The following is an 18,605-nucleotide window of genomic DNA, read 5'->3' on the forward strand; positions in this document are numbered from 1 at the left end:
TTTACTTCCTTCCAGTGCCCATCCAATGTTCTTTCGAAATCATTGATCATTTCCACTTGCTCCACTTTCTTGGGCAGAGAATTCCAAGTAATTAACATTCACTGCATAAAAAAGTTCTTCCTCACATTCCCCTGCATCTCCTGCCCAGAATCACAAGTGTGTGTCCCCTTATCCCTGTACCATCAGCTAATAGGAAGGGGGTTTCATTTTCTACCTTATGGTAGTGGTTCTATTGATGTATGTCATAATCTTGTATACTCACACATTTCGGGCCACAGGTAGTGTTCTCATAATCCATTTTATCCTTGTCGCCAATGTAATGATGCACGCTCACAGATTTCACCACCAGGAACACAAAGGTATGAAGGTATTTATTAATAAGGAGAAACTGTATAGAATCTTGCAGCCCCCTCTCCCCGAGCTGCCCTAGAACATCCCACCGGCTGCCCCAGTCCCTACATGTCTTCTAAGTGCTTCTGGGGTGATTACCCACTGTTGTTTCCAATTGGTCCCTCAAGCCAGGTGACCCTCTGCTGCTGTGCTGTCCTTAAAGGGACAATCATCACAGGACTTTGGTTTAACATTTGATCCGAAGGGCTTCACCTGAAACAATTCAACATTTCCTCAGGGCTGCAATGAAGTCTTATCCTGGATTAAGTCTGAGAAAGTGAAAGAAACGATATAAATGTATTTTTTTTCTTGTAGGTTAGATTAGCATCAATCCAGGCTAACCATAATCCTGTACACATTCAGCCATAATAACATTCAGTCCTAGTAAACTGATACTGAAACATTGTATACACTCTTAATTAACTTTTAAATCTGCTCTTGGAACTGCAAATAATACCCTTTTGTACTTCACAGTCAATCACATGACAGCATTATTCTTCAATGATAACGTCCCAATAAATTTTCAATTTTCAGTTAATGTCATTATAGCTTGTCTATAACAGCCATTAGCATTCTTTAAATTTTACTGCTAACATGTATTGATTGTAATGTTTTCTAGATGGTAGACAGGAACTATATAGATATAATTTAATTGAGAATGTCAGATGATGTATGTAAATCACTCCGAATTTGCTTTTATTGCTTCTGTTATCATCTGAAGCTCTTGATTAAATTGAAAGCTTATTACTCGCTTCTCATCATCTGTGATTTCCTTTCTACCGCTCGCGAGGAAAACGATCAGTGGAAATAAAGCCATGTTTTTCCAGCATGACATCAAACTGACAAGGTGGCAGATGAGAAAATGGCAAGAATACCCTTTAGCATTATCTGATTAGTAAGTTTTTTTCAATGCAATTGGGCCTCTGGTGGCATGGAGGAGATAAAGCTTAGGAAATGCATTGTTAGTTTAATGCTATGAAATTACATCAAACGTTGGCAATCTTTGTCAATCTGCAGATCTCCAGTCTTCAACTGGCAGCAAAAACCTCAGGAATCAGTTTTCAGCTATTTACAGGTCAATACTTTTACTGCAGGTCTCACCTACAAAAGAGAGAGTGAAAGGATAAGTAAAAAGAAATCAAACTACCATTTTGGGAGAACTTATAGAATAGAATGTACTAAAAAAAATGAAGTCACGGTAAACCAGCAATAAAATAGTAAAATAAATCTCAGTAAGACTTCTATAAGGAGGCATGGAGTATACATCAATAACTTCCCAACAGCAGGAAGAAACACTTAAAGGAAATGCAGGGCTACTGCTGTGGACCTCCTAGGAGACAGGGAAAAGCAGCACTGACAGATGCCTAGGAGCAGGCTGCCCCCACACCTGCCCTCTTGGTCACAGGAGATGCAAGCTCCAGCAAGATAACAAATCAAATGAGATCGAAAACCTACCGGGTAATGTAGGATGCAGAACAATGCTGTCAAAGCTACACAACTCTCGGAAAGCTACATAAATATTTTGAAACTGACCACTTGAAATCAATGAGAAACATAAAAGAATAAGGGTGCATTACTATGAAGGAGCAATAGACAAAATTAACAAACTGCTTGTGAGCTAAGTCATAAAACAGCATGAGTGGAGATGGCTTGGTCACATTTTAAGGTGGTAGCTCGGCTGTAGTCCAAGAATAATGCTGAAGGCAGACTGAAGGAGGTCTGCGAGGAGAACATCATAGTTGAAAAGCAACACAAAAAATGGAAAGTAGATTGAGACACACTAGAACTCCAGGCAACAGAATGGATGAGGACAAACTATGAAAGTGCTTTGTTCAAGGGGACTTGAAGAAAGAATGACAGCTTCTTGCATTCTCTATAAATCCCCAACTGACTAAGTACTTCAGCAAAAGCTGTGTCCTATAGTATATACGTTTTCAACTTTCCCTCTTTTTTTTTCTTTTCCGATTTCTTCTCCATTCTAGAAAGAGTTAATACACATTAAAGCATATTTCATGATGGGAACTTTCAGGTGTCATGTTCAAACTTAAATATGAGCCTATACTGTAATTGACAGTGGGGCTATTTGACTGTAGACAGTGTCACAGCTGTGATCTACCCTGTCCTAACTCATCAATCACACATTCATACGTGCACACTTTCAGAACTGTGATTGGAGAATTTCCATAAGCAAGGTTATTATATCAAATTATATGAGAGGCCATTATATATTGTATTAAAGCATAACATGCTATTTACCTCCTAATTCAATGCTGCCCATTGTAAATTAACAGCTAAAATAATCAAAGCATCAAACCAAATAGGTTATAGTTGGCCTTCAAAAATGTTCTATTATGGTTGTAGTACCAAACTAAGAAGGACATAATACAGTGATTAGTCATTGTGATTACTTGAAACAGTTTACATACATTGATAGAATGACAAATGGAAATGAGCACAATCTGAAAAAAATAAATTATTTTGGATGCAGAAAAGTCAAAGATGAGAGTGTGATTGTACAAATCTTCTACCTACATTGTTAAGTCAAATGGAATCAACTGGTAAATTGGTCGGTTATCAGAGGTCATAGGTGTAAAATAATTGGAAAAACAACTAGCAAGGAAAGTGAGAATGCTCTTCACACCAGATTGTTAAGATCTAGATCTGAAAAGGTGACAGAATTAGAATTCAATGAAACTCTTAAAAAGCAATTGGCCATTTCCTTGAAGAGAACTAATTTGCAGGGTTATGGGGAAAGCTTTAAGATGTAGGACTAAACTTGACAACTCTTTCAAAGAGTCAGCACAAGCATGGTGGACATGTGACCTTCTGTGCTGTAAGAGTTGACAACTCTACGGTACATAGAACATAGAACATAGAACATAGAAAGCCACAGCACAAACAGGCCCTTCGGCCCACAAGTTGCGCCGATCACATTCCCACCTCTAGGCCTATCTATAGCCCTCAATCCCATTAAATCCCATGTACTCATCCAGAAGTCTCTTAAAAGACCCCAACGAGTTTGCCTCCACCACCACCGACGTCAGCCGATTCCACTCACCCACCACCCTCTGAGTGAAAAACTTACCCCTGACATCCCCCCTGTACCTACCCCCCAGCACCTTAAACCTGTGTCCTCTCGTAGCAACCATTTCAGCCCTTGGAAATAGCCTCTGAGAGTCCACCCTATCCAGACCCCTCAACATCTTGTAAACCTCTATCAGGTCACCTCTCATCCTTCGTCTCTCCAGGGAGAAGAGACCAAGCTCCCTCAACCTATCCTCATAAGGCATGCCCCCCAATCCAGGCAACATCCTTGTAAATCTCCTCTGCACCCTTTCAATGGCTTCAACATCTTTCCTGTAATGAGGTGACCAGAACTGCGCGCAGTACTCCAAGTGGGGTCTAACCAGGGTCCTATAAAGCTGCAGCATTATCTCCCGACTCCTAAACTCAATCCCTCGATTAATGAAGGCTAGTACGCCATACGCCTTCTTGACCGCATCCTCCACCTGCGAGGCCGATTTAAGAGTCCTATGGACCCGGACCCCAAGGTCCTTCTGATCCTCTACACTGCTAAGAATGGTACCCTTCATTTTATACTGCTGCTCCATCCCATTGGATCTGCCAAAATGGATCACTACACACTTATCCGGGTTGAAGTCCATCTGCCACTTCTCCGCCCAGTCTTGCATTCTATCTATGTCTCGCTGCAACTTCTGACATCCCTCCAAACTATCCACAACACCACCTACCTTGGTGTCGTCAGCAAACTTACCAACCCATCCCTCCACTTCCTCATCCAGGTCATTTATGAAAATGACAAACAGCAAGGGTCCCAGAACAGATCCCTGGGGCACTCCACTGGTCACTGACCTCCATGCAGAGAAAGACCCCTCCACAGCCACTCTCTGCCTTCTGCAGGCAAGCCAGTTCTGGATCCACAAGGCAACAGCCCCTTGGATCCCATGCCCTCTCACTTTCTCAAGAAGTCTTGCATGGGGGACCTTATCGAACGCTTTGCTGAAGTCCATATAGACCACATCCACCGCTCTTCCTTCGTCAATGTGCTTGGTCACATTTTCAAAGAACTCAACCAGGCTCGTAAGGCACGACCTGCCCCTGACAAAGCCGTGCTGACTACTTTTGATCATACTAAACTTCTCTAGATGATCATAAATCCTGTCTCTCAGGATCCTCTCCATCAACTTACCAACCACTGAGGTTAGACTCACCGGTCGGTAATTTCCCGGGCTGTCCCTGTTCCCTTTCTTGAATATAGGGACCACATCCGCAATCCTCCAATCCTCCGGAACCTCTCCCGTCTCCATCGACGATGCAAAGATCATCGCCAAAGGCTCCGCAATCTCCTCCCTCGCCTCCCACAGTAACCTGGGGTACATCCCATCCGGTCCCGGCGACTTACCAACCTTGATGCCATTCAATAGTTCCAACACATCCTCTTTCTTTATGTCCACATGCTCGATCCTTTCTGTCCTCCGCAATCCAGCAGTACAACCACCCAGATCCCTTTCCACCGTGAATACCGAGGTAAAGTATTCATTAAGCAGCTCCGCCATTTCTAACGGTTCCGCACAAACTTTTCCCCCTTCACCTTTTAAGGGTCCTATGCCTTCACATCTCATCCTTTTACTCTTGACATATTTGTAGAAAGCCTTGGGATTCTCCTTAATCTTACCCGCCAAGGTCTTCTCATGACCCCTTCTCGCTCTCCTAATTTCCTTCTTAAGCTCCTTCCTACATCGCGTATACTCCTCTAAATCCTTAACACCTCCTAGCTCTCTGAACCTTCTGTACGCCTCTCTTTTCTTATTCACCAGGTTCATCACAACCTTCGTACACCACGGTTCCCGTACCCTACCAACACCCCCCTGTCTCATCGGAACGTTGTCATGCAGAGCTCCAGACAAACATTCCTTGAAAATCCTCCACTTTCCTTCGGTACTTTTCCCCAAGAATGCCTCCTTCCAATTTACCCGTCTAATTTCCTCCCTGATGACACTGTATTTCCCTTTACTCCAGAGAAACACTTTCCTAGCCTGCCTGACCCTATCTCTTTCCAATGCTATCGTGAAGGAGATAGAATTATGATCGCTATCCCCAAGATGCTCACCCACCGAGAGATCCTCCACCTGTCCAGGTTCATTAGCCAGCACCAGATCAAGAACAGCCTCTCCTCTAGTAGGCTTATCCACATACTGTGTCAGGAAACTCTCCTGGACACACCTAACAAACTCCTCTCCATCCAAACCCCTAGCCCTAGGGATATTCCAATCTATGTTTGGGAAATTAAAATCTCCCATCACGACAACTCTGTTATTCCTACATCTCTCCAGGATCTGTTTCCCCATCTGCTCCTCAACATCTCTGTTACTATTGGGCGGCCTATAGAAAACACCCAGCAAAGTTACCGACCCCTTCCTGTTCCTAACCTCCACCCACAGAGATTCCGTAGTCAGTCCCTCCACGGCGTCCACCTTCTCTACAGCCGTGACACTATCCCTGATCAACAGTGCCACTCCCCCCCCTCTCTTGCCTCCCTCCCTGTCCTTCCTGAAACATCTAAAACCCGGCACCTGAAGCACCCAGTCCTGTCCCTGAGACATCCAAGTCTCCGTAATGGCCACCACATCACAATTCGAAGCAGCAATCCACGCTCCAAGCTCATCCACTTTATTCACTACACTCCTGGCATTAAAATAGACACATCTCAGACCTTCAGCCTGAGCACTTCCCTTCTCCCTCACTCGTCTAACCTCCCTCTTACCCTGTCTACATTCCTTATCTATTTGCGAGCTAACCTCCTCGCTCTCAGTCCCCTCATTTCGATTCCCTCCCCCCAACCTTTCTAGTTTAAAGTCTCACCAGTAGCCTTAGCCAACCTTCCCGCCAGGATATTGGTCCCCCTGGGATTCAAGTGCCACCCGTCTTTTTTAAACAGGTCACACCTGCCCCTAAAGAGGTCCCAATGATCCAAGTACCCAAATCCTTGTCCCTTGCTCCAGTCCCTCAGCCACGCATTAATTCTCCACCGATTCCTGTTCTCACTCTCCCGCGGCACAGGCAGCAATCCCGAGATTACTACCTTTGCATTCCTCTTTCTCAGCTGTCTACCCAACTCCCTATATTCTCTTTTCATGACCCCTTCCCTCTTCCTACCTATGTCAGCAGTACCTATATGCATCACGACCTTGGGCTCCTCTCCCTCCCCCTTCAGGATTTCTGGGACTCGACCAGAGACATCCCGGACCCCTGCACCAGGGAGGCAAACCACCATCCGAGAGTCCCGTCTGTGTCCGCAAAAACGCCTATCTGACCCTCTCACCGTAGAGTCCCCAATTAGCACTACCCTCCTTTCCTTACCCCTTTGCACTACTGGGCCAGGCTCAGCTCCAGAGACACTGCCACCGCTGCTTCCCCCAGGTGGGCTGTCCACCCCAGTAGTACTCAGACAGGAGTACTTATTATTAAGGGGCACATCCACCGGGGTGCTCACCATCACCCGAGCTTTCTCCTTCCTCACTGTTACCCAGTTACCCTCCTCCCGTGGTCCCGGTGTGACCACCTGCCGATAGCTCCTGTCAATGACCTCCTCACTATCCCTAACCCGGCGAAGGTCCTCGAGCTGCAATTCCAGTTCCCTAACATGGTCCCTTAGGAACCGCAGCTCAACACACCCAGCACAGATATGGTCGTCTGGGAGGCTAGGAGCCTCCAGGACCTCCCACATCCTACATTGGGAACAACATACTGGCCTGACAGTCATAATTGCCCTTTTAAACACAGGGAAAAAAGTGAATGAAGATTATTCCTCTCTGTTCCAAATTATTTCTACCAAGGTACCCGGAGAAAAGTAACTTATAAATAAAATTTTTTTAAAAATAAGAAACTCACCCCTGCTCGCCCTTTCTGCCTAAGCCCGATGAGCCAAAGCCCCTCAGTTCTCACTCAGCTCCGTCTCACTCCGCTGCTCGCTCCCAACGCTGCCCGCTAGATAGTGGGACCTGCCTTTTAAACCTCCTGTGCACTAAAAAAAACTCAAGAGACCCTTCCCAGTAAACCCCGCGGCCACTGCCGGTTGCGCGCCAAAATTTAAAACTAAATTAAATAAATAAATAACACCCGCGGAAAAGTACTTAAAACTAATTCTTACCCCAAAAATCCTGTCACCAGTCACAGCTCTGCCTTTCTCCACAGCAACAAGAGGACTAACCTCCCAACTAACTGACTTATATAGAACTTTTGACCCTTCCCAGTAAACCCCGCGGCCACTGCCGGTTGCGCGCCAAAATTTAAAACTAAATTAAATAAATAAATAACACCCGCGGAAAAGTACTTAAAACTAATTCTTACCCCAAAAATCCTGTCACCAGTCACAGCTCTGCCTTTCTCCACAGCAACAAGAGCTGTCACCAGTCACAGCTCTGCCTTTCTCCACACCAAAGACACTAATGATCTTGGTTAATGTGTGTGTGTGTCTTCAGTATTCCTGTGAATGACACTTTTGAGCAACAAGGTAGCAACCACCAGCAAAGATGCCACTAAAAATAGCACACAACCTGTCTGCCGTTGGGTCAGCTCATTACACTCCTGGGCCAAATCCAACCCATTGCTGAGCTTGTGAGCTAAGTCATAAAACAGCATGAGTGGAGATGGCTTGGTCACATTTTAAGGTGGTTGCTCGGCTGTAGTCCAAGAATAATGCTGAAGGCAGACTGAAGGGGGTCTGTGAGGAGAACATCATAGTTGAAAAGCAACACAAAAAATGGAAAGTAGATTGAGACACACTAGAACTCCAGGCAACAGAATGGATGAGGACAAACTATGAAAGAGCATGTGGGTCCACTCACCCATTCCCTGCAACTTCCTGCCAGCTTGGAATGCTTCTGTTTTGAAGACCTGGGAGTGGACTTTTCTGCCTTCCTGGAGTCAAGACTTGCCAAAAAGCTGTGTTTTTTCACAATAAGGTTTGGATTAGGCTCGGATTTCAACCATGCATGCACATCATCTGTCATCAGAGTTGACATTGACATCCCTTGGTGAAATTTGTATTTCGTGTTCCCCAGTATATTCATGGGGTTGGATTGGTTTTGGAAGGCTTTTGAAAACTCACCTTGTGTAACAGTTTGTGAGCCTTGGGGGAAGCCTGTTGAGGAGTTGGGAACATTGTGACAGGTAAGTGTTAAATATTTTGACAACTTGAGGTGTCATTATTAGATGTTATATTTTAATTACAGTGATTGATCACAGGGCTCTTACAGAGGTAAATTGACCATTACATTGAAAAGCATCGTTTAAGTGTGAGGAGTATATTCCTATTGGAAAACATGTCATAATGCATTCAAATCTGTAGAAAATGTGCTTGGAAAGTTTACTGTCATGGCAAGAACAGGGATTTAAATGTCTAGCCTCTTTAATTTAGAAATATTTGCTGCTGAAAATTAGAAAATAATCCATTACCCACTGTGCTCCTTTAATTGATGGGCCATCAGTTTTGAAATAGAAAAAGAAACAGTCTTTCAGTTTCAATACTCTTATTGTCTGAAGTTGCAAGGGTTTATTTTGACAGCTGAGTCCATTATGAATGGCTGGCTGAGATTCAAAAGCTAAAGATCTACTTAGCTCAGTGGGCCATTGCCTACAAAGGGTGATTGATAGTTTTAAGAGGTTATTAAAGAATCTGATTTTAATGTAATTACTGAATAGATATGTGTTTGTTTTTACAACTGAATGACTATTTAAGGGATTTTTTAAAAATTGGGCCTGGAGATTTCGTTTATCCTGTGCATTATGAATAGCAATGTGTTTGAACGTCAGTTCTATTTGATTGCTCGAAGTTTATTTTATTTTAAGTATACTTCAAAGGATTTTCATTGCTATTACAAAGTTCCAGAGAACTGTACATAATGGATACTGGGAGAATGGCTATGTAGGATACATGGGGGCATGGAAGAGGAGTGGAAGATACGAGGGGGTATGAGAGGGAATGGGTTAATGAAGGAGCATGGATGGAACATGGGTTTGGGTGAGGGTGGTGAAAGTTAATGGGCATATGAACAAAATGTGGAAATCTAGAATGATGTCCCAATGAACTGAGGCAGACCTTCTAACCAACCACCCTGGGCACTTATACTCCTCTGAGGCTGCCTCAAGAGTTGGGAAATGTGAATTTTGCCCACACACATTTCCAGGTGACTAACATATATGAATAGGGGTGACTTGCTCAGGGTGCCTTCAGAATTCCAAAGTTGGAAAATGGCCTGACTCACGTTATCCAAACCCAACACAAAGACCAGCCACTAATATCAAGGGCTGCATGGTGGCACAGTGGTTAGCCTCTGCTAACACTGTTCCCTCACAGCACCAGGAACCCGGGTTCAATTCCAGCCCTGGATAACTGTGTGGAGTTTGCACTCTCTCTCCGGATGCTCCGGTTTCCTTCCACAGTCCAAAGGTGTGCAGGTTAGGTGGATTGGCCATATTAAATTGTCCTTTAGTGTCCTAAGATATGTAGGTTAGGGCACTCAATGAGGTAAATGTGTGAAGTTATGGGGATGGGTGGGTGTTGGGCCAGGGTAAGATGTTCAGTGAGAGAATCAGTGCAGACTCGGTGGGCCAAATGGCCTCTTTCTGCACTGTAGGGATTTTATGCTATTATGATTTAGGCCTTTCCATTTCCACACTCAGCATGTATGATCCATTCTCTGGGTCAAGGGCCACCTCTGCTTTATGCTGATTTGCCCCTCAGTTTTCAACCTGCATCTGGTTTCCTTCTGAAGCCTGGCTTTACACCTACTTCTAAATGTAGGCTGTAATTTGTCGAATGACTACCAAGATTCACTGGCAATTAATGCAGTCTTGTAATTGGCAGAATAATGGGTCCAATGTCACTCTTGGGTGACTTCTCAAGGAGTGAGATCAGGCAAAGAAGGATCTCAGGATACGTTTTAATGTATTCGGTAAAAATAAATTCTCAAAGACAGTGTTCACAACTATTGCCACAGGAATAGGATTAAAACAAGGGGCTCCTTGATTTTAAGAGAATTACAGAACCATTTTGCCTAAGAGTGAGGCAAAGAAAAGAATGCAATAAAGAAGTGGAGACTAACAGAAATATAAAGGAAGAGGAAAACAAAATTTGTATTTATATTATAGACAGAAACACATTACTATAGAAAGTCAGATTGGAAGTGAGTTTTCACTTTTGTTTATGAGCAATACAATGGGAGACCAACTAGCTCAACTAAAATAACAGTTCATTATACCAAAGAAATTTATCATCAGAAATTATTTTCCATGGGCCAGTAGGAATGCTAGTGATGAATAATAGAGGATCATCCTTGAAGTTGCCCAGCAGCATGTTTTCCAGCAGTGGAGGCATCGTACTGTTGAGGGCCGGTGGGATCTTCCGGTCCAGCTGAAGGACCTTGTCGGCAGGAAGGGCTGGAAAATCCTGTCCATTGTGGCTGAGGATTCTTAATATAATGAGTAGATTTGAATCCAAAAAGCAAGATGGAGGGATTGAATTTTCTTCATTCCTTTCTCCAGCTCCATTTGTTATCTCTCTCTGCATCAACATCAGCAACTTTACTTCCCAGTGAACACAAATGCACCTTAAATGAAGAAGTATTGAATGCCAAACCCCCAAAAAGGTCCAATGTGAAAGTTTTAAAAATCTCCAACTCGTGCCCAACCTGCCTTGATGGCATCGACTTACAGCTTTAACTGATGTAGGATGGGGGTGGGAGACCAGACAACTCTCAGGAGAAGGTTTGCTCATTGAAATATTTTAAAAAGGCTGAATGCCTCAGATTGTATTGCTGTTCCACGTTTAACCCCATCTGATCATGTTTCCTGGGCCTTAGGAAACCAGGCAGCTAAAGGGAGGCAAGGAATACTCCATAGAAGATGGAGCTATGCTTGTGAGCTGGAAGATGTAGGAGCTTATACCCTATCAACCTCTCAAGCTACCTTGTTTCTTTCCCCAGGTCTTGCCTGTGACTGTATTTTCCCTGCCCTTATCGCATCCTCTTCCCCTCGATGACCACAGTCATCAGCCCCCAAACGCCCCATCCCACAGTGAGCGATCAACCTCAACAAGTTATCTCCAATCCTTCTTTGTTACTACCCATCCTTGCTTTTCCAAAATCCAACCCTCCCCCCATGATGATTGAGGGATAAATATTGGCTAGAACATTGAAGATAATTCCCCTGGCCTGATTTGAAATAGTGCCACGGGGTTTTTAATTTTAACCTGAGGAAGAAGACGATACAGGGCCTCAGATTAATACCTCATCGAAAAGACAGCACCTCTGAGAGTGCAGCACTCCCTCAATACTGACCTGGAGTGCCGGCCTTGACTTATGCACTCAAGTTCTGAACCTGAATCCACAACCAGAGGTAAGAACATTGCTAAATGGGAGAAAGCTGACTTTAAGGGCAGTCTGCAATCAGAACTAACTTCAAACGGACAGTCCCATTATTTGATTTACCTCATGAGAAGATAAATCACGTTTTTAAAAATTGGATACAAAGTTACAAATAAAGCTCAATGCTGCTCAGAAGCCAAAAGTGATGAAGGTGATTATAACGACAAGAAAGAGAATGAAATAGTGAAGAGTAACTTTGAATTGACAAATCAACCAGGGACTAACGAGCTTCAGAGAAAGCTGTGTGAAGTTGGACACATTCTTTGATAAGATGTTCAATTCTTCAGTTTTATTCCAGAAGGGAAAACCAAATGCTCTTATTACACTGAAAAAGGTGGACGGGGTGATTATCTCAATCCCTTTGCAAAAATCTCCCGGCAAAGGTAGTTACAGGGGACTATTCTTTTGGAAGATTCATAAAGAGAAGCTCCACACTGTTGAGAGTGTTTAGAAAGGCAACAATGAAAAGGGAATTACCAGTGAAGATTAGAAGCTAAGATTAGAATTGATTATAGCATTACAGAAATCTGGGACAGACATCCTCTGGAGTGTGGAATTTACCAGCCCATCAACACAGTTTATATGATCCAATTGAAGTCTTAACAAGAATACTGAAATAGCACTGCCAGACCAGTCAGGCAATATCTGTCAACAGTTTGGTATGGATAATGTGACAACTCACGCATATATTTAGGGTCACTTTTTATGGTTATATGACATAATACCATGAAACAGTTTGCAAGGGTTGAATGCTTTGTTGAGATTATTTTCCAATCTTGCTTTCAGGTGCATTACACAAACATATGAAATAGGAGCAGAAGTAGGCCATTCATTCCCTTGAGCCTGCTCTGCCATTAAGTAAGATTGTGGCTGATCTGTTTGTCTTTCAAGTTTTACATTCCCACCTACCCCCAATAATCTTTGATTCCTTTGCCTAACAAGAATCTACCTACCTCCTCCTCGAATATATTCAATGGGTCGAATGGCCTCCTTCTGCATTGTAGGGATTCTATGGTAAACCCAGTCTGTCTAACCTTTCCTCATAAGACAACCCACTTATTCCAGGTATCAAACTAATAAACCTCCTCCTTAGAGGAGGTGATGGCCTACTGGTATTATTGCTAGACTATTAATCCAGAAGCTCAGCTACTACTCAGCTAATTCCACCACAGCAGATGGTGGAATTTAAATTCAATAAAAAATATCTATATGTAAGGGACTGCGAAAAATGGGGATTTGTGGGGAAGACATTTACAAGTGTTCTTTGTCGCTTATGGGTTTCAGTGTCCTGTTTGCTGAACAGGATGCTGTTTGTTGAGTGATGTGGGCTGGGCCAATCGGATTGCTCTGGGGGCAGGAAGAAAAAAAAGGTGCCAGGAAGTGAAGCAGCTGTGGAGTAAGGCAGGGAGGGTGCAGAGAGAGAGAGCCACGTTTTGAAGAGGAGCTTTTCCCAGGCAGTGAGAATTCGGTTTGGAGTGAGAGGCAACCAGGCGTTCCTCTGCCTGTTCTTCTCATTACTGCCGAGGAGGACAGTCTTTTGCGCACTGGACCTGCGTTGCTGCACGGATAGCTCACGGCACCTCTGCCTCCTACAGCACCATCTTCCACACGTGTGTCTCTTCTGCACTGTGTGTGTGTCGTGAGTAACTGGTGGGGACTATACAATCCAACTGGAACAGTATCTACAAGTATGTTACTGAGGACGAGTTTCCCCATGTGTGCACCAACGGATGGGCCCCAACGGTTATAGATCAGAGCTCACCATTTTATGTCTGTTAATTATATTTGTTATTAAATTTATTTTTGATATTCCGATTACAGTACTGATATTTATGGGTAAACAGGGAATCAGCCAAATCAACATCAACTGCTAGGAATTCGGGATCCTGTTGATTGAATATTTAAATAGTCGCCCCATATAGTGGTCAGCCGGGAGTTACATAGAATTAAAATGACCATGAAACCACTGTTAATTGTCAGAAAAACCCACCTGGTTCACTAATGTCCTTTCGGAAAGGATATCTGCCGTCCTTACCTGGTCTGGCATTGATGTGACTCCAGAGCCACAGCAATGTGGTTGACTTTCAACTGCCCTCGGGGAACTAGGGATGGGCAATAAATGCTGGCCAGCCAGCAACACCCCATGTCCCACGATTGAATAAAAAAACCCACCTCCAAAGCATTTACATCCTTCCTTAAATAAGGAGACCAAAACTGTATAACTGAAGCATAACATCTTATATGTGTTCAATGCCTCTCATAATAACGGATAACATTCCATTGGCCGCCTTAATTGCTTACTGTACTTTTTGTGACTCATGCACAAGAACAGCTAGGTCACCCTGTACCTCAGATTTCTGTAGCCGTTCTTTGTTCAAGTGATACTCAAGTTTTGTTATTCAGACAATCTTCTATCCATGTTAATGTGATATCCCTTACACCATGAGTTTTAATTTCTTCAATAACTTTTGATGTGATATCTATCAAATATTGTGATGATAGTAATGCAATTGATTTGGATATACTTTTTTTTATGTTTCAGGGGAATGCTGAAAAATTCAGGTTTATTCTGCAGGCAGATGGTATGTCTGGAGGCGGCTGGGCACTCCCTTCAGACGTGACTGCACGTTCACAACAAGGGTCTCAATTAGGGTCCTATAACTCACAGTGCCCTTTGTGAGAGAAGTACGTCAGGACTGTCCCTTGTCTGTCCAAATGCATTCCATCTGCATGGAGCCTTTCCTGTGCCTCTTGTGAGGGAGGTTGTCGGGTTTGGTTCTGTGTGGGCCAGAAATTAGGGTGGTCATTTTGGCTTGCATTGCCCCTCATGTTCACAGACCTGCTGATCTGCTGAGGAAGTGTGAGTGCCAGGCCGTGTACATTGCAGCATCCATTGCCAGGATCAACTGGGCCAAGTGTTGCAGGCTCCTGGTTGGTTCGTGGCAGATGGGCCCCTTCCTGGAGGAGCTCAGGTCTTTCACCTGCAGCAGGACCAACCCCCTCAATTCGGGAGTCCATCTTTACCCGACTGAGAAAGTCTGGCCAGCGAATTGGAAGGAGCTGGACGACAAGATCACCGCTTGCCTGAGATGCGGGACAGGACTGCGCTGAGTGCTGCTTTACTCGGGTCATGTTCTGGTATAAATCACAGTCAGGGTTCTGATAGTTAATCTCCAGTAGCCTTGACAATAACTATCAATACCCAATCCTTGCACTTGCGTCCTGACTACAAGCATGCTGCCTTGAATGCCACGACTGAGAACAGGGAGGTACAACGTCGGAGGCCCTTGATTGTGTGACCATACATCATTTCTGACATGCTGTGTAAGGATCAGCTGAATAATTAAGGCTATTTACTCTGTGGTACCCAAACTTAATGGCTTCTCATCTAAATATGCAACATTAGTAAAGGAATCAAGATCATGGATTGTGCATTGGACCCTCAGGCTCAGCACTCAGCTGAACCACACTCTCCATGGTTTAAGCAGGAAATTTATAGGGTGCCCCTTCAAATGGCAAAAGATTGCTGTGCTGAACTCCTCCCAAATGCTCAGGGACTCTAACTTGTTTTTCAAGCTATCATTGCGAGTGAACACAAAAAGGTGCTGTTGATTTTTCTGCGTGAGTTCCTCCATACTCATCGCTTCCTAATTTCCATTCCTTCTCTTACCCTCCAGCCTCCCTTTTTAACCTTAACCCCATCTTTGTGTATGCGGATGTTCCTGTTCTCCCTACTGAACCCTTCAATGCTGACATTCCCATGCCCTTTATCAACCTGATCCCTCCCCTTCTCAAAGTTATGTGAAGCCTTACTTTTGGGTCCCGTCACCTCCACATGACACCATCCAACACCTGCCCCATGACTTCTCAGCTACTGACTTACAGGATCCAGATGCCTCCACTGAATGTTACTATACCCTCCGCATTACAGTACCATAACTCTCAAACCCCCAGGACCAAGAGCCTTAGATGACTGACTATGCCCTGTCCACCATACTGTGCATGACAATCACTGTCCAGAGAGGCCTTCCCCAATGAAGGTCAGGACCAAGACATACGTGCCATGCAGAGCCTGTAACATGACTTGTGTAGCACCAGGACAGTCTTCTCAATATGTCCCTAACAGCAGGGTGTTAGCTCCACGACAGTCTCTGACTCATCCTTGAACAGTCTTATCATCCTTGGCCTAGGACACTCTTTCACTCCTCCACTCTGTTCCTTGGTCACCCTGCAGTTCTTCTGGGGTGGCACAATAGTTAGCTGCCTCACAGCACCAGGGTTCGGTTCCCAGCTTGGGTCACTGTCTGTGTGGAGTTTGCAAGTTCTCCCCATGTCTGTGTGGGTTTCCTGTGTGTGTTCCGGTTTCCTCCCACAGTCGAAAGACGTGTTGGTTAGGTGCACCGGCCATGCTAAATTCTCCCTCAGTGTACCTGAACAGGCGCTGGAGTATGGGACGAGGGGATTTTCACAGTAACTTCATTACAGTGTTAATGTAAGCCCACTTGTGATGAATAAATAAACTTTACTTTCCTACCTCACCCGTCCACTCTCATGTTCTACCCCCTTCCCTGTCTCCGCCTCACCCTTCCCTACTGATCTTGCCTTCCATACCCAGCCTTGATCTAAAAGGAAGGCGAAAGCAGTGTCTACTGACCTTCAAGTTGTGGATTCACTGAAGCTTGCCAGGTGCACACTACTTATATACGTTTGTGAAAAGATTGTTCTAATTATCCCCTGGCAGGACATTTAATTTGGAAGAGGAATATAATTCCAATGAGTTGGCCTTTTAATGAGAATCCATGAGATGCAGGTGAAGGTAAATATGGTTCCCGACATAAATCATTGGGAAACTGACCTGCACCTGGCCAAAATTCCATATTCCAGCAGTGGGAAGCTGACAATTTCAAGCATGCCAAATTTAGTGTTCTCCCCCCTGTCCCACTCCCACCATCACCATCATTCCCATCACTGGCAGGAGTGAAAATTTCCACCCCATATTCTTTGGCTCATCATTGGAGGAGATGCATTCAGCCACCTTATCCAGCCTCCAGTACTCTCTCTGTAAATCACTTCACCTCTCCATTTTTCTTTCTCTTATGAAAATTTTCAAAAGCTTCCATATCTTGTGAAGCATCTCGGGATTTTTTTTCCCCACCCCACATTAAAATCTCTCCATCAATGAAAGTTGTTGCATTAGCATTACCAAATGGAAATCATGGGCCATACACAGCCGGCCATTTTCCGGGATACATTTCTTACAGGTGACAATCCTTTGCTAGAGTTGCTGGATATTAAGAAGTACATAGAACATAGAACAGTACAGCACAGAACAGGCCCTTCGGACCACGATGTTGTGCCGAGCTTTGTCTGAAACCCAGATCAAGCTATTTCCTCCCTATCATCCCGAAGTACTCCATGTGCCCATCCAATAGCTTCTTCAATGTTCCTAAAGTTTCTGATTCCGCTATCCCTGCAGGCAGTCCATTCCACACCCCAACCACTCTCTGAGTAAAAAACCTACCTCGGACATCCTTCCTATATCTCCCACCATGAACCCTATAGTTATGCCCCCTAGTTACTGCTCCATTCACCCGAGGAAATAGTCTTTGAACGTTCATTCTATCTATCCCCCTCATCATCTTATAAACCTCTATCAAGTCTCCTCTCAACCTCCTCCGCTCCAAAGAGAAAAGCCCAAGTTCCCTCAACCTTTCCTCTTAAGACCTACCCTCCAAACCAGGCAGCGTCTTGGTAAATCTCCTTTGCACTCTTTCCAGTGTCTCCACATCCTTCTTGTAGTGAGGTGACCAGAACTGCACACAATATTCCAAATGTGGTCTCACCAAGGTCCTGTACAGTTGCAGCATAACCCCACGGCTCTTAAACTCAAACCCCCTGTTAATGAACGCCAACACACTATAGGCCTTCTTCACGGCTCTATCCACTTGAGTGGCAACCTTCAGAGATCTATGGACATGAACCCCAAGATCTCTCTGTTCCTCCACATTCTTCAGAACCCTACCTTTGACCCTGTAATCCACATTTAAATTTGTCCTACCAAAATGAATCACCTCGCATTTGTCAGGGTTAAACTCCATTTGCCATTTTTCAGCCCAGCTCTGCATACTATCTATATCTCTTTGCAGCCTACAACAGCCCTCCACCTCATCCACTACTCCACCAATCTTGGTGTCATCAGCAAATTTACTGATCCACCCTTCAGCCCCCTCCTCCAAGTAATTTATAAAAATTACAAATAGCAGAGGACCAAGCACTGATCCCTGTGACACTCCGCTGGTAACCGGTTTCCAGTCCAAAAATTTTCCATCCACCACCACCCTCTGTCTTCTGTTAGATAGCCAGTTACCTATCCAATCGGCCAAACTTCCCTCTATCCCACACATCCTTACTTTCTTCATAAGCCGACCGTGGGGGACTTTATCAAACGCCTTTCTAAAATCCATGTAAATGACATCAACTGCACTACCTTCATCAACACACTTAGTTCCCTCCTCAAAAGATTCTATCAAATTTGTGAGGCAAGACTTGCCCTTCACAAATCCGTGCTGACTAACCCGGATTAAGCTGCATCTTTCTAAATGGTCGTAAATCCTATCCCTAAGGACCTTTTCCATCAACTTACCGACCACCGAAGTAAGACTAACCGGTCTATAATTACCAGGGTCATTTCTATTCCCTTTCTTAAACAGAGGAACCACATTCGCCACTCTCCAGTCCTCTGGCACCACCCCCGTGGACAGTGAGGAC

The 18,605-nt window shown here is 44.3% G+C and overlaps 1 long non-coding RNA gene across 1 annotated transcript in view; it reads right to left on the reverse strand.

The window, feature by feature from the left end:
* Positions 1 to 1,381: 1,381 nt before the first annotated feature.
* The window catches only part of LOC144494104 (uncharacterized), a 30,593-nt gene continuing 13,369 nt past the window's right edge, over positions 1,382 to 18,605 (reverse strand). The window contains exons 2-3 of the long non-coding RNA XR_013497821.1: positions 8,259 to 8,355; positions 1,382 to 1,491 (exon numbers count right to left, since the gene is read on the reverse strand). This is a non-coding gene — a long non-coding RNA (uncharacterized LOC144494104). The remainder of the gene's footprint in view (positions 1,492 to 8,258; positions 8,356 to 18,605) is intronic.

The sequence above is a fragment of the Mustelus asterias genome, chromosome 5 (genome assembly GCF_964213995.1).
Source record: "Mustelus asterias chromosome 5, sMusAst1.hap1.1, whole genome shotgun sequence".
Lineage (NCBI taxonomy): Eukaryota > Metazoa > Chordata > Chondrichthyes > Carcharhiniformes > Triakidae > Mustelus > Mustelus asterias.